The 14824-nt window shown below is 37.7% G+C and overlaps 1 protein-coding gene across 9 annotated transcripts in view; it reads left to right on the plus strand.

Annotated features, from left to right (window-relative positions):
- LHFPL3 (LHFPL tetraspan subfamily member 3) overlaps window positions 1-14824 on the plus strand; it is a 554580-nt gene that overhangs the window by 148262 nt on the left and 391494 nt on the right. The window lies entirely within an intron of this gene.

A 14824-nucleotide genomic window follows, 5' to 3' on the forward strand; every position in this document is an offset into this window, starting at 1 on the left:
GTCATTTATAGGTCACCGAGTTTATGATATTCTGTTATAGCAGCACAGAAAGGCTAAGACAGTTGCCTATCTGCTATATGCCAGGGAATTCATATATTTTCTATCATTGATTCCTCAGAATCACCCTAGGATGTTGTTATAACTATCTCCATTTTAGTTAATAGATGAATTAAAGTCAGAGGGTGAGTAACATTCCCACAGTTTGTGTGGTAGAATTCAGACCCAGATCAAATGACTCCAGAGCCCATGATCTTTCTACTGAATTAAATTCATTCTCAGAGAAAGATATGTGTAGGTGTGTAGGAAGAAAATGTGATGTCATTGCTGCTGCACGGTGGCCAGCTCGTGTCAGGTGTCCCAGGTCACTGACTGGGAAATGCAATGGAGACAATAGATATTCACTGTCCTCTTCTTGTGACCAAAGGCAGTGTGCTAAAGCCAGTGGAATTCAAAAAGACATACAACACATGCTCTACTTTCAGGGAATTTATAGTTTAGGGAACATTCTAGGATATCTACAGTGTCTGTCTTTCTGGAAAACTGTGCTTAATAACCTATACCTCTTTGGTTATGAGTTAGAAAGCCCTTAGACTTTGGCCACTTAATAGCTGGTGGATCTTGGGTAGCCTCGGGAACCCTTCTGAGCCACAGTTACTCTTACAAGACTTACCTCATTAGGTTGAAGTGAGGGTTCAAAGGATATCCTGAATAACACCTCTGACCCTCTGTTGGATGTAAGAATTACTCCTTCTTTTTCCAGGTTACTCTCACGTAGATGCCAATTGCTTAGCTAGATGCTAATTTCACTCTGCTAGGTTCTGTGGTTGGGGGAAGATTATAAAACATAATCCTTGCCCTTAAGTAATTTAAAGTTTTGAGCAGATAGTCAAGAACAAAAATTGTTTTAAGAGTAGATAGGATAAGTTCTATAAAAAAGGCACAAAAACTGCTATGTGGATCTTATGAAGCAAAAGAAATTAAGAATGGAGAAAACCTTGGTGTCACTGGGGTGTGACCTAGGACTTAAAAGATGTTTAGGATCTCAACCTGAGAGGTGACGGGAACATAATCAGTAGAGCTCAACTAAGTTCTTTGTGCCTCATTTCCCATTTGTGGTGAAATAATTTTATTTGAATTATCACATTTTCTTTCATGGCAACCATCTAGAAAGTTTAAGTAAAAGTTGCATGACTAATAATTCCCCATTTTTCCCTCTCCACAGTCCCTGACAAGCACCATTCCACTCTTTGATTCTGTGAATTTGATGATTTTAGATACCTCATTTAAGTGGAATCATGCGACTTCCTGTGACTGGCTTATTTTATTTACCTTAATGTCTTTGAGGTTCGTTCATGCTGTCATATATTACAGAACTTTCTTCTTATTAAGGCTAAATAATATTCCATTGTATGTATCTATCAAAATTTGTCTATCCATTTATATGCTGATTGATATTTAAGGTGTTTCTACATCTTGGCTGTTGTCAGTAATGCTGCAATAAATGTGGGAATACTAATATCTCTTTGAGATACTGATTTCAGCTCTTTTAATAAATAGCCAGAAGTGGAATTGCTGGATTGTATGGTAGTTCTACTTTTAATATTTTGAGGAAACTCCATACTGTTTCCCATAACAGCTACACCATTTTGCAATGCACAGGGTTCCAATTTCTCTACATGCTTGACAACACTTGGCTTTTGTTGTTTGATAATAGCCGTCCTGATAGGTATAAGGTGATATCTCATTGTGGTTTTGAATTTGCATTTCCCTGATGTTGAGTACCTTTTCTGTACCTGTTGGCCACTTGTATGGCATCTTTGGAGTTACTAATCAAGGGACATAAAGTTGCCATTAAGCATGACTAAAGAGAGCTAGAGATCTGCTGTACAGCATTGTACCCATAGTCAACAATAATGTTTTGTACCCTCAAAAATTTGTGAAAAGGGTAGAGTTCATGTTAATTGTCCTTACAATAAAATAATTTTTTTAAAAGAGAAAATTAAGTGATAAAAATGGAAGAAAAGGAGGGAGGGTAACAGATTAAAGGGCAAGCAGGTAAAAACGCAAGTGTAGAAATGTAGAAGTCTGAGAGGGGAAAAAAAGAAAGAACAAAAGAACTAGGAGAATGTTAGTAAAGTCAAGGGAAAAAGAATGCAAAAAGAAGACAAAGTAGATGATGACCAACTAGTGTAGTGAGGGCAGAGGGCAGTTATCAGTGGTTAAAGAGTAAACGGAAAATGACGAGCATGTGACATTGTTGTAGAAGAGATGAGAAAGGAAAGTGGCTGAGAGCAAAATAGAATTGCTACTCTGTTTTTAGATAATATAATCATGGCTGCTTTATAGTTTTCAGCTTTTCAGATTAAAAATTATGGACTGATCATTTAAGAAATTTAATGTATGTTTTCAGATACATTAAAACATGTATGTATATTAAATTTAAACCTTGGGACAACTTTCCACTATCCAAGTCTGAACTAGTCATGGAATAAAACTTAGCTTTGACCCAAGTAATGCTTAAAAGAATTATGATTCAGTTTATTTTATTTTTTCTAAGTAAAGCAAGGCAGCCCAAAGTGGCTATAAACTAATAAAAAGATAGATTAACCCACAGGAGGAGCTATGATGTAGTTTGATTCTCCTCAGTCCTTAGCTACATTATGTATTTGGAATAAAGTAAGAATAACTATTTCTCTTTTCCTGATTAAAAGCATTTTATGCTTTAAATTATGTCCTCTAAGTGCTGATGTATAGATTTAATTTCTAAGATTTCCATAATTTCTAACAATAAAGAGCATGCATTTCTTTCATCTTAAAAAAAAGATCTAGTAAATGGGATAAGGTGGACTTGAACCTATGTATTATTATCATTCTAAATCCAGTGATTTTTCACTCCAGCGCTGGCTGTCATCTAATTTCACTGTCTCTGGGGATAGGATTATATTCAGATTGCCTATGGCTTGTTTTTCTTTTGAGCCTTCTTCTAAAATGGGATGGATTAGGAAACCCAGAAATTCCCTCCTTTCACATATTGGACTATTTGCTTGGCCCAACTAACCCAGAGACATGTGAGTGGGCCTTTTCTGACCCAGTTTTATTATCCAGCACAGTTTGCAATGACTAAGTCCACTCCTTCGATCTTTGAACCTTCTTTCCTGGTTTTAACAGTATCTAATCTATGCAAGAGGAATGTTTGGATTACATTTTTTCCTCATTTCTGTTATTTCAGACTCCCTTTGTTGTCCAGTTTCAGCCAATAGCAAGGGTTAATTTTTGAGCTATCTTGTTCTTTTGGGAACAGTTTTTCTCCAGATTGGATTTAACTTTTCACATATGAATGTGTAGTGTTTATATATACCAGCTGGTAATTTATTCACCAGATCTTCAGATATATAGAGTAAATTTGATAGTTTTCTGCATTCCCCAAATATTGATCAGTACTGGACAGTATGATACAACTCTGTTGTTCTACACTGGTGTCATGTGAATCGAGCAGATTATGATTGGAGCTCAGCCCTTGAAACCAAGAAGGAAGCTATCGGGCCCAGTTCATTTTTTCACCACAACTTCATAGTGTCGATCAGTAGAGTCTACCTCAGAAATTGCAAATAGATTACACTCCATATGCCAATTATGAGCTAGTGGGTAGTGGCTGTCTGGATGCTCAAGGCAGAAGTCTGAGACATATTTATGCTGGTTGGAATGAGCTCTGTGATAGACTAGCAATGCCTATGTTTTGTGCTGAGGGGGCGGGTGGGACAGAAAAGGAGCTGCAGCACTAGTGGAGTGATTGTCTAACCCTGTTGAGAGAGAAGAAAATAGCCCTCAGTCCTTGCTCCTTGCTCAGAAAACTAAAAAAGTGGCCTTCCTACATCTTGATTTGATAAAATCTATCAGAAAGTTTAAAACTGTGTGTGTGTGTCTATGTATCTGAAAGTTATTAAGGCTTAAAACTATCAAAGAATATTGGGTGAATCCTTGGTGTTGCTCTAATTCTCAGAAGATTTGTTTCTGTTCAAGAATAGACTTAACTTTTTGCTGAAAAGTTAAAAATTTCTCATAATCTCACTATCCAAGGATAAATACTATTAGCAGATGTTATCTTGTGAGCAGATTGTAAATATTTTCCCATTTGTTCAGTAGTTCTGAAAATAAAGTGTGAATGCATACTATTTCATTATATTGAAATAACTAAAACATGTAACTATTCCCTTCTTTTTGGGTGCCTGAGTGATTTTCAATGATTTGCTGTTACAAATAATGTGACAAATATCTTTGAACATAAATCTTTGCTTTTATGTTTGACAATTTCTCTTGACTCCTAGAAATGGAATTAGTGGAGTATTATAAATTAGCAGGCTCGTTACAGGTCGAAAGATTTCTTTCTTTTTTTTTTTTGGCTGTTTTATTTTTTCTATATATATATATGTATATGTATAGTCAGTTTACAATGTTGTGTCAATTTCTGGTGCATAGCACTATCAATTTGCTCTCCTGCCAACTTCATTAGAGCTTGTATCTCTCAGAAAGCCATGCACTGATGGTATACCTCCTTTTCTCATGCTCATCCCCTCCCTTCTCTGGTTCCCATAGTTTCCTGGGTGTAAGAATTTCGGAATGAATGTAGAGGGAGGTACCCAAGGAGAATGGGTGTTACTAACACTTAGTAACCATACATAACAAATTCATGGCAGAAGATAGTGCAGAGGTTTTTTATTGGTTCTGGTGCTAGATTATTGGGTCCAGGGGCCAGGAAGAGTCAGGGCAGGGAGTTGGAAGGTGGGGAGAAAAATCTCTCTGTCTTTCCAAGTTTTTGGTATTATTTCAGTGGAAACTACACTGGTGACTCTAGTTCAGATTCTCGGTTCAGTTCTACTGGCCCTGCTTCCTCCAAATTCTATGGTTGTACTCCAGGTTTTGTTTTATTTTATGTTTTAATGATTTAGCTGTGTGTGTGTGTATGTGTGTGTGTGTGTGTCTCCACAGGGCTGCTATGAGAATCAACTGGATAACATATTGAATGTGAAAACAAGTTAAAAGTTAACAAATTTAGTGACTAAAGGTGTGTAATAATCCATAATCTGGAATATTTCACCATGAAACTGACCCACTAAGTCATGTGTGAGTTATAACACATCTTATTAAAGATTCAAACAAGGTCATTCAAAGGACATGAACAGCACATTATTTTGCAGCAGTGAGGCAAGTGTGTGTAAAAATGTTCTTAATATTGTGTTGATTAATATGGATCATACAAAGATAATCACCAAACGATCTTAATGACTCTACAAGGAAGCAGCTAAGAAAGATATCAGTAAACATGTAAATTAAAACATTTGAAGGATGGCTTGGCAAAGGAAAATGTCTAATGCTGATGTGTCTTGAGTATCTCAGTGTGATTCTAAGTGATTTTCAGAAGTGATTCATTTCCGCAATCATGCAAGAAAACAGGAATTTTATAGGACCCAGCGAGAAATTATTTTAATGGAAAACACCTTCTCCTGTGCCTTTAACACTGCAGAACAGGGAAGGCATGTTGACTATGCCCTCCTAAAAGTAGACTCTTTCCAATTAGATTAATTTCAGCGAGGATATTTTAGTTAAAAGGTAATATGGGCTGAATCTGTGTGGAACTTGTTATAACTCCATCTCACACGTGCTGGTGGTCAGTTGGTTTTGAATGTGTTAACCTCTCGATTTATGACTTACAAGTTCAGTTCTGGGTTCCAGTAGTTCTTCTTATTGATAACAATGTTGATTTCTTATCTTTATATGTGAAAGGATTAACAAGATGATAAATAGCTGCAATGTATTAAGAATACCTTGGAATCATTACTCAGAAGGGCAGGTTATTTTGGCTAGATACTAGTATAACTTTGTGACAAACGGTGACAGGAGGGAAAGATAGTTTATACAGTTTTTGTAAATTTTTGGAATTAAGTCTTAATTCTTTGAAACATGCAGGAAACATGTTTGTCTTTCAAGGACTCTCCCTGCTCTTTTCCTAAAATCACCCATCATAGACCTAATTGAGGCTTAGAAGTAACAGGTTTAGAAGATGAAAATAGGCTACCCAGACGAAGTCCTCAGAAGACAAAATTTCTCCTTTCAACTCCTTTTATGGTTGTGGGTTTGTCCTAATTTCATTTGAGTCTATCAGAATATGAGCAGGACAAATAGCACACACATGAAAAGCAGTTCCAACAAGGGCAATATTGAAAGTAAACCAAAGAAAAGTTTTCCTTTTAGAAATAATACTGCAGTACTGCAATTCAGATGTTAAAAAGTAAAAACATTTATTTAAATTTGTGGCAATCTATGGAACTAGATATGCTAGCTCCAGAAAACAGGTGCAAAACAAGTAGCAATATTTTAAGTTATTTTTTAAAAATCTGTTTAAGCCACAGAAGATGTGGCTGAAGTTCTCCATGCACAGCTCCTTTCTGATTGTTCAGATCAGAACAAGAAGCACATTGGCATAAAATTAAGGTGAAAGGAATGTGATCTTTCTCATTTTACTATCTCTCTACTACTTCTTGTCTGCCAGCAAAAGGCACTAATCTAAGATCCAGTAAGATCTCCCCTCAATTTCAACAAGAACTATGACTTAATGAGTGTTTACTGTGGTTTTAAGCAATGTATTAAGCCCCTTATGTATATGACATTGTTCATTTAATCCTCTCAGCAGTGTCTGGAGGAAGCTTGGCTCTCTTCATTTGACAGATGAGGAGGCTGAAGTAAAGACAGATCAAATAACTTGTGCAGAATTTTGCAACCTATGAGAGGTGGCATCACATCCAGTGCTCCTGCTCTTTACCAATCCACTCCACTCCCCTGCCTCCCTGTGTGCGGCTGCTCTGTGAAGACTGTCACAGAGAGGGAAGAAATGAAAGTAGAATTGTTTATCAGTTATTCACAATAAACGTAGATAACACAAAGCACCAAATAGTGAAATCTTACTCACACATTATAATGATCTTATCCAGTATCAAGCTTCACTAATAATTTCAAGGATACAAATAATTGCAGGGCATAGGCAAAGCAGGGAGTGGTCTAGAATCTCCAACACAGTACCCCAGGTCCTTTCTTGTTGCACCAGGATACACTCTGGGCCAGGATAAACACAGAAGGTATGTAAGTGATGTGTGCAGTTCATATGGCTTATAGAAAAGTAGAATGTCCATTTTATAATAGAGAGTTCCATAATTTATGTGACATTTTCTATTTCTGTCTCATAAAGTTTAGATTCCAGGTATGTTTACCATAAGCAATCCTAGATAGTCCAGGCACATCCTACTAAAAGTATTCTATAGATAAGAACTCTTCTGCTAGTAAATACCATTCATTTATCAGAGGTCTGTCCTTAGCATGTTTACAAGGAGATTTGAACTAGTCACTTGCCCTCTTTCTTTCCAAAGCTCTTCATCTCCTTCTAGTCCACCCCACAACCATACACAATAAAGGAAGAGGATGGATTGCAAACCGGCTCCTGACCCATTTACTCCTTGCAAGCTTAGAGGAAGAAATGGTAGCTACTGGTCTCTTTTCATAATCAACTACTGGCTTAGAATATGTCAGGCAAAGGAAAGGAAAAGGATAGGCTCTTACTTGTTGCCACCTGCAGATTCCATCCCCATCAGAGCAGTCAGATTGGTGGTCAGCATCAGTCAACAGAGTGAGACCCCAGGCGGTGCTAACCGGCTTCTTCTCTCACATGAATTGGGTGTTGTTAAACCCAGCTTGACATAAAGGCCATGTTGTAGATTTTGCATCCCCACCTTGTTTGTCTTTGCCAGGATGTGCCTGATCTTCCAGTTGGCCTTTGCCCTTGGTTCTTCTCTGAATCCTCAATGTCCACAACAATTATTCTGGCTCAGATTTAGAAAGCACTTATGTGTCAGGTACTCCTCCAAGGTCTTTTTTTCCCCAAAGTGAACAGACACTTTATTGCTCAGAAGAAAAGTGCTCGACTGAGGAGCTTGTCAGCCAAGATGGCCAGTACAGACAGCCCCAGCTGTAGCTTTGGGCCACGTGGTCCTTTCTGGGAGACTTCTGCCATCCTGTCCTTGTTTCAGGTATGCTGGAACCAATTGCGTTTCTTTTCTGTCCTTGTACGTGGGCTTTTCCAGTTATTGTCATGGCAGTTGTCAACTGCCATGGCGCTGGCGGGCGTGTCACTTAGCATGCTATTGTGTTACAATGACCGTATAATGACGCTCAAGGTCCACTGGAAATCAAATTCCCCACCATCTTGGGCTTCACAGGTTCTAAACAGTTCTTGTTTCTTCTCTTTGCCTCCTGATACTTAGGTAAGAGTAGTTTCTATTTAAGGGAGGGGCAGAGGTATGATCCTGGGGGCAATAGCCTTGGTAACCAGGACCCTGCTCCAAGGCTTCACTATTGTTTCTTTTTTTTTCAAAGTCTTTTTATATCAGCTCATTTAATCCTCAGAACAATCCTAAGGGGGAGATGCTATTATACCTATTTTATAGGTGAGGAAACTGAGGCACATAGCAGTAAGATAACTTGCTTAAGGTCCCATAGTCAGTCAGAGGTAGAGTGGGAATTGGAACCCAGGTGATCTGGCTTGAGTCCATGCTCTTCACCCATGTGCTCCTCCTGCCTTCTCTAAGAGAACTCAGCTCCATGTCCTTCACCTCTGGTAGAACCTTTCTAGGATGCTCCAAACGATGGTACGCTCTGCACTACAAACAGCGTTTACTCATAGAAATGCCATCTCCCATTGTTTTTAGTATCCTAGGGTCTTTGTTTATGACTATTTTGTATTTCCATCATAGCACCAGACAAGGCTTTCAAATTATGGATGAGATTGCCTGTTTTTTTGCCAGGAACCTTTTAACTTTTTTAACTTTTAATTTGACCCACTGGCCAGAGTAATTTCTTTTCTGCATTAAAAAGTGATTTAAAATATAAAATTCTCTCACTTATTAGAAAAAACAGACTTTAAAAAAGGATTATATTACAGTAGAGTTAGGATAGTTAAATGAATCCCTTCATCTCTTCTTTTTAAAATTTTTTATATTTTTTAAATTTAAAAAAATTTTAATCATTTTTTAAATTGAAGTACAGTTGGTTACAATGTGTCAGTTTCTGGTGTATAGCACAAAGTCCCAGTCACCTTCATCTCTTCTTAATGTGGCACTTTATTTCTCCATTATATAAATGAAAGAGAGCTATATCACACAAAAGTTTATTTTTTCCTTTGATACCTGTTCATTTGCATTTAGTATAAATGGTAGATGGAGAATCAAAGTTATAACAAAAATGATGAACCATCAGTCACAGGGGCTTTCATACTTTATCCATGTGAAAAATATCCTCTTAATTAGAATTTCCCTTTTGCTTTTTAAGAAACATAGATTTTCAGTAATAAGAAGAGGAAATTGCAGCTGATGAGTTTTTCAGGATCCCTAGCAGATGAATTTCTGTGTGGATTTTTTAAAGGATCTCGTGGAAGGAGAACATTGTTAAGCATTTAATAGAGTTTCTGAGGATCCTCTATATTCTGAGCAAAATGTGATTGTACCCCAATTTGAGGACAGGGAACTCTGAAATGAAACACAGCTGTCCTGATATTTTTAAGAAAATTGTAAGGGAGACACTATGTGCAATCAATTAAATTGTTCTTTTTCCCCCTTTCAGAAGACAGAAGCAAATTGTAAATGTAGAGTTGCTGCTGAGAATGTAAATTGGCTAGAGTATCTGTTTATGCTGTTAGATTTATGCATAAACTGTAGATGGCACAAAGTCTTATAGACCTTAGCAGCTAAGCAGTGATCCAAAACAGGCTCGTTGCATTCAATTTCATGCTGCCTACCAGCAGTCTTAACAGTTCAGTTTTGAGGGTTGAACTCTCTTACTGATTTGAAAAGAACTTTGACAAATTCAGTTAATGTTGCCATCTAAAATTTTTATCCACCATTTCAAATGAGTGTGTTTCCAACATTTAATAATGGCATTGCTCAGAATGTGTTTGGATTTAATGGTCATTAGCATTCATTCATGGGTCAGTCTGAGAAGAAAACAAATTGCCCCGTATTGTTACACCACCAGTAAATGTTAACTCCGTTAGCATATAATTGAGATCATGATGAAAAACAAGGAGTACAGAAATTGATTTAAGAGCATAACTTTTTATTCAACAACTAGTGTCAGTTTGAGTGGAGCCAAGAAATTGGAAATTGTAACAGAAAAGTGGGAGAATAAATTTTTAATCCTTTATCAAGGACACTTGCTTACTCTTACAACTATTAATAACTGTTCAACAACAAATATTTGTTGAGCACATTCTGCTTGTGATGCCTGTACTAGGTGCTAACAACAAAATAGTTATGATAAAATTTCTGACTTGAGAACTTGATTGAGTGGCTGTCAGTCTTAACTATTCTGTGAATGATACTTGATTTTTTTTCTTAATACCAAAGTGGCAGATGGATTCCCTATCTCCAAATGCTATTTTGAAATTCCTACTAAGAAAATAATAAGTTATCGTATCAGATTGGATACTACAGACTTTGATTCATTCATTGTTTCTTTCCTTCCCACTTCTTCCAGAAATTCTGAAAATTAAGAAAAGTACATAATATGGAAGACAATGGTGAAAAATTGATAAACCACGGCTATACCCTCACCCCAACCCCGATATAATATTGTCCTAATGTTACTTTCCAGTTCTTGACTCCCTAAGTACATATTTTCACATGCATATAATCATAAAACAATTCCATTTTCTAGCCTGATTTTTTCATTTAATGTGATACATAAATATATTTTTAATTAGTAAGTTTTTTAGGACAGTTTTAGGTTTACAGGAGAAATGGGCAAAAGTATAGGGAATTCGCATATGACCCTCTCCCTCTGCCCAGTTTCCCCTATTGATATCTTGCATTAGTATGGAACACTTGTTAAAATTGATGGGCCAATGCTAATACATTGTTGTTAAAGTCCAAAGTATACATTGGGGTTCACTCTTTGTACATTTGTTCTTCAGTTGGTGAATGGATAAACTGTGGTATATCCAGCATATTATTCAATAATAAAAAGAAATGTGCTATCGAGCTAAGAAAAGACATGAAGGAACTTTGAATGCATATTGCTGAGTCAAAGAAGTCAATCTGAAAAGGCTTCACGCCATGGGAGTCCAAATATATGACATTCCAGAAAAGACAAAACTATGGACACAGGAAACAAAATCAGAGGTTGCCAGGGGTTAGGTAGGAGGAAGAGATGAGTAGGTGGAGCACAGAGTTTTGTAAGGCAGCAAAGCTATTCTTATTCTGTATGATACCATAAGAGTAGATACATGTCATTAAAAATTTATCAAAACCCATAGACATAAATATTTTTATACTTCTAGATAATTGTATAGCATTCTTGGTTGAAAACAACAGAAATGTAGCTCATTTAAGTAGGAAAAGAATTATTAAGGGACATTAGCTTCTAGAATTTCTAGGAGGGCTATGGTTGACTAGCGAGCCCAAAGCAAGGGCCCAGTCAGGTCTCCAGCATGAGGAGGAAGCCACCATGTACTGGATGCTGAAGCTTGTGCTGGAGACAGGCTGGCATGGGTCAGTAGATACCTCTCATCTTGGGTTGCATTGTGGCCCCCCAAAAGAGAGGTTGAAGTCCTAACCCCTAACATTTCCAAATGATGTCCTTTAGAACATGACCTCATCTGGAAATAGTTGCAGACGTAACTAGTGAAGATGAGGTCATACTGGAGTATGGTGGGCCCTTAATCCAAAATGACTGATAGCAATATACTTATGAGAGGAAGGAGATGCACAGGGAAAGAGATGGCCATGTGGTGATGAAAGCTAGAAGAACGAAAGAATGATTTTCCTCTACAGGTTTCAGGGGAGGCATGGTCCTGCCAGCACTTTGATTTTGGACTTTTGTCTCCAGAACCATGAGATAATACATTTCTGTTGTTTTAAGCCACCTAGTTTGTGGGACTTTGTTACAGCAGCCCTAGCAAACTAACATATTACCTACCACTGTGTCATCTACTTACTGCTCTCACTGTCTCCAGAGAGAAACCTTCCCTGACCTTTCTTTCTGACTTACCAGCTCCTCTTTAAAGCATGGCAGGAGCATCTGAGCAGTGAATCCTAGGACACATGTCCGTGCCCCAGCTACAGGGAAGGCTGGGAAAATGAAGATCTGGCATCTTCTGCTTTCTGTAGGCTCTCATTGCAACTCATGAGATATGGAATTCTCCCAACCTTAGGAAGGATGCCAGGCAACCGAAAGGAATGACAAATGTGTGATATAATTGACTTTATAATTGTGAATTTTAAGGGCTGCATAATATTCCATTATGTTGATGCCATTTCTAGAAAGCTTTTTCTGTTTATTGCAGGCAGAGTAATTTCCAGATTGCTATTATTTTACATGGTGATATATCTATGCCCATAAGTTTCTGGTTCTGTTGAGCCATGTCTTAAACAAAATGTTACAGCATTCATGACTCCAAGTACATATTCATAGATTTCTTTTCAAAAACATCTTCTCAGTTTATAACTTCACAGGTAGTATATATATATATTTGTTTGTTTCATCATAATCCTAGTAAGTGATTTTTTAAAAATTTCTTTGTATTTAATTGGTAAATACCTTAAGGTTGATTTGATTTGCATTTACTTGACCTTTAGAAAGAATAAATATTTTCCACATTGAGTTTTTATGTTGCATTTCTTCTGGTCTGATTTTATGGGGGCCTTGCTATTTTTTGAAGGATATATTTAAACAAGCACTTTTTAGATATTAGTCTTGAGAGGTGTTAGGTTGCTACCAGTAGTTTTGCTGAGGATCAACCAAATTGTATATGAAATATCAAAGAAAGCAATCCTTTATTTCCAAGTTACATGAATTAAAATAGACAAGGAAGTTGTGTCCTATCCTATGGCATGCCTAATATACCATACCACACTTGGCAGTGCCTGCCCCAGGGCAGGTGTGCTGAGATGCTCAATAAAATGTCAGTAACAGGTAACTTTCATGTTATTTTTATGTTGTGGGTATTTCCTATTGTTCTTAAGATAAGTAAAATAAAAACTTCACTTACCCATTGTTTCAACAAATATTTCCTGGAGGCAGGAGATTGCACCAGGCACAGTAGATGATTCAACGATGACCGTAGGTCAAGTGGCTTTAAATTGAGTGCAAGAGATGAGAAAGCTTGCCATGAGCTGTAATACATTGTGATAAGCCTCCTAAAAAACAAAGAACTATGACACAATGTGATAAGCCTCCGACAAGTGATACAGATTTTCTTAGGATTTCAGAGAAGCAGGGAGTCACTTCAAAGTGTAATGAGTCCAGAAGACATCACAGAAGGGAAGGATTTCACCCTAGCCTTTAAGAGTGAGTGTGATCTCAATGAACAGAGATGAAATGGAGGCATTCCAGGCAGCAAGGATGACACGAGGAAGACACAGACAGGAAAGCATCCATCAATCATGCCCCAAGAATGAGAAATAATTAGTGGTATTCTAGCTAAAAGGTAGTGAATCCCTTCCACTGAGTCAGGCCCTGTGCTGACTCTGCACTGCATGTGCATTATCTAATTAAATCCTAACAGCCAGACTGTCAGACAAATACCACTATTGTTTCTATTTTATAGATGAGAAAACCATAGCTCAGGGAGGTTATGTAATTAGCCAAGGTTACATAGCTACCAGTGGTGGAGTTCATAGCTTGAATCCTGGTTTGTCTGACTCTAGAGCCCAAGCTCGATACCGCATGTGAGAAAATTGTTTCACACAGTAAAACTAGCAGACGCAATTTGGTTGCAGTTTAGACTACAAGTTGGAAATTAATAGATGATAAACCCAAGGAGGAGGTATATTGGTGAAACCTATGGAAGGTGCGTTTGTGTCAGGTGAAGAGATTTGAACTTCATTTAGCAGGGACAAAAGTGCCACTGGGGTTCTGAGCAGCAGAGTGATAGGTTCAGAGTGTTGCTTTGGAAAGGCAATCTGGTGCCATCATATAGAATTTTTTCAAAGAGAGATACTGAGTTAAGGAGATAGGTTAAAGAGAGAACTTACCATTGGCAAGGTAACAGGAGCCTGAAATATAGTTGAGAGATTGATACAGAACTATTGTTGTGAATTTGAAAGCCATTTCTAAGATGAATGAGCAGAATTTAGTGACCTGTGGAAAATGAGGACAAGGAAAGGAGAGGAAGAAGTCAAAGATACATTTGTGTTTCAGATCTGAGTGACTGGAGGATTCTGATACCACTAAAAACACAGACCTAGATGTTAAAAGGAGAGTGGATTTTTAGGGGCAAGAATATAAACTTGACTTTAGACATGTTGAGTCAGAACTAGAACTTGGAAGAAGGGTGAAGTTAAAGCTACAGATTTGGGGGTCCTCTGAGTGGAGATTTTAGTTGAGAGCATGTATATTGGTTGAAGGAAAGGCTGAAGAGGATGAGATGGAGGTCAGAAGCCCCGGAATATCACAGTGAGGGGCAGGGAGGGAGGAAAAGGGGCGGGGAGGAACACGGAGAAGTAACCGTCTTCTCTGTGTTATGATGGGGTAGAAATATGATTGAACTGAACCAGGGCACCTAGAAATACCGTTGAAAAGTTTACTCTCATCCTCAGACTCCAAGTGAAAAAAAAGTTCAGGGCAGGCAAAGAAAGGCAGAGGAGCACTTTCTAGTAGATAGCTTTAGCTCAAACCCCAGGAATAGTTCCAGGGGTTCAGACTTGGCCACGTGGAGGACCCCATCTGCCTCGGCTGGATAAACCTGAAGAGCCTAGAAGTAAAGCAGGATGGAAAGCACTTTTAT

Source organism: Camelus bactrianus, chromosome 7 (assembly GCF_048773025.1).
Source record: "Camelus bactrianus isolate YW-2024 breed Bactrian camel chromosome 7, ASM4877302v1, whole genome shotgun sequence".
NCBI classification, from domain to species: Eukaryota; Metazoa; Chordata; class Mammalia; order Artiodactyla; family Camelidae; genus Camelus; species Camelus bactrianus.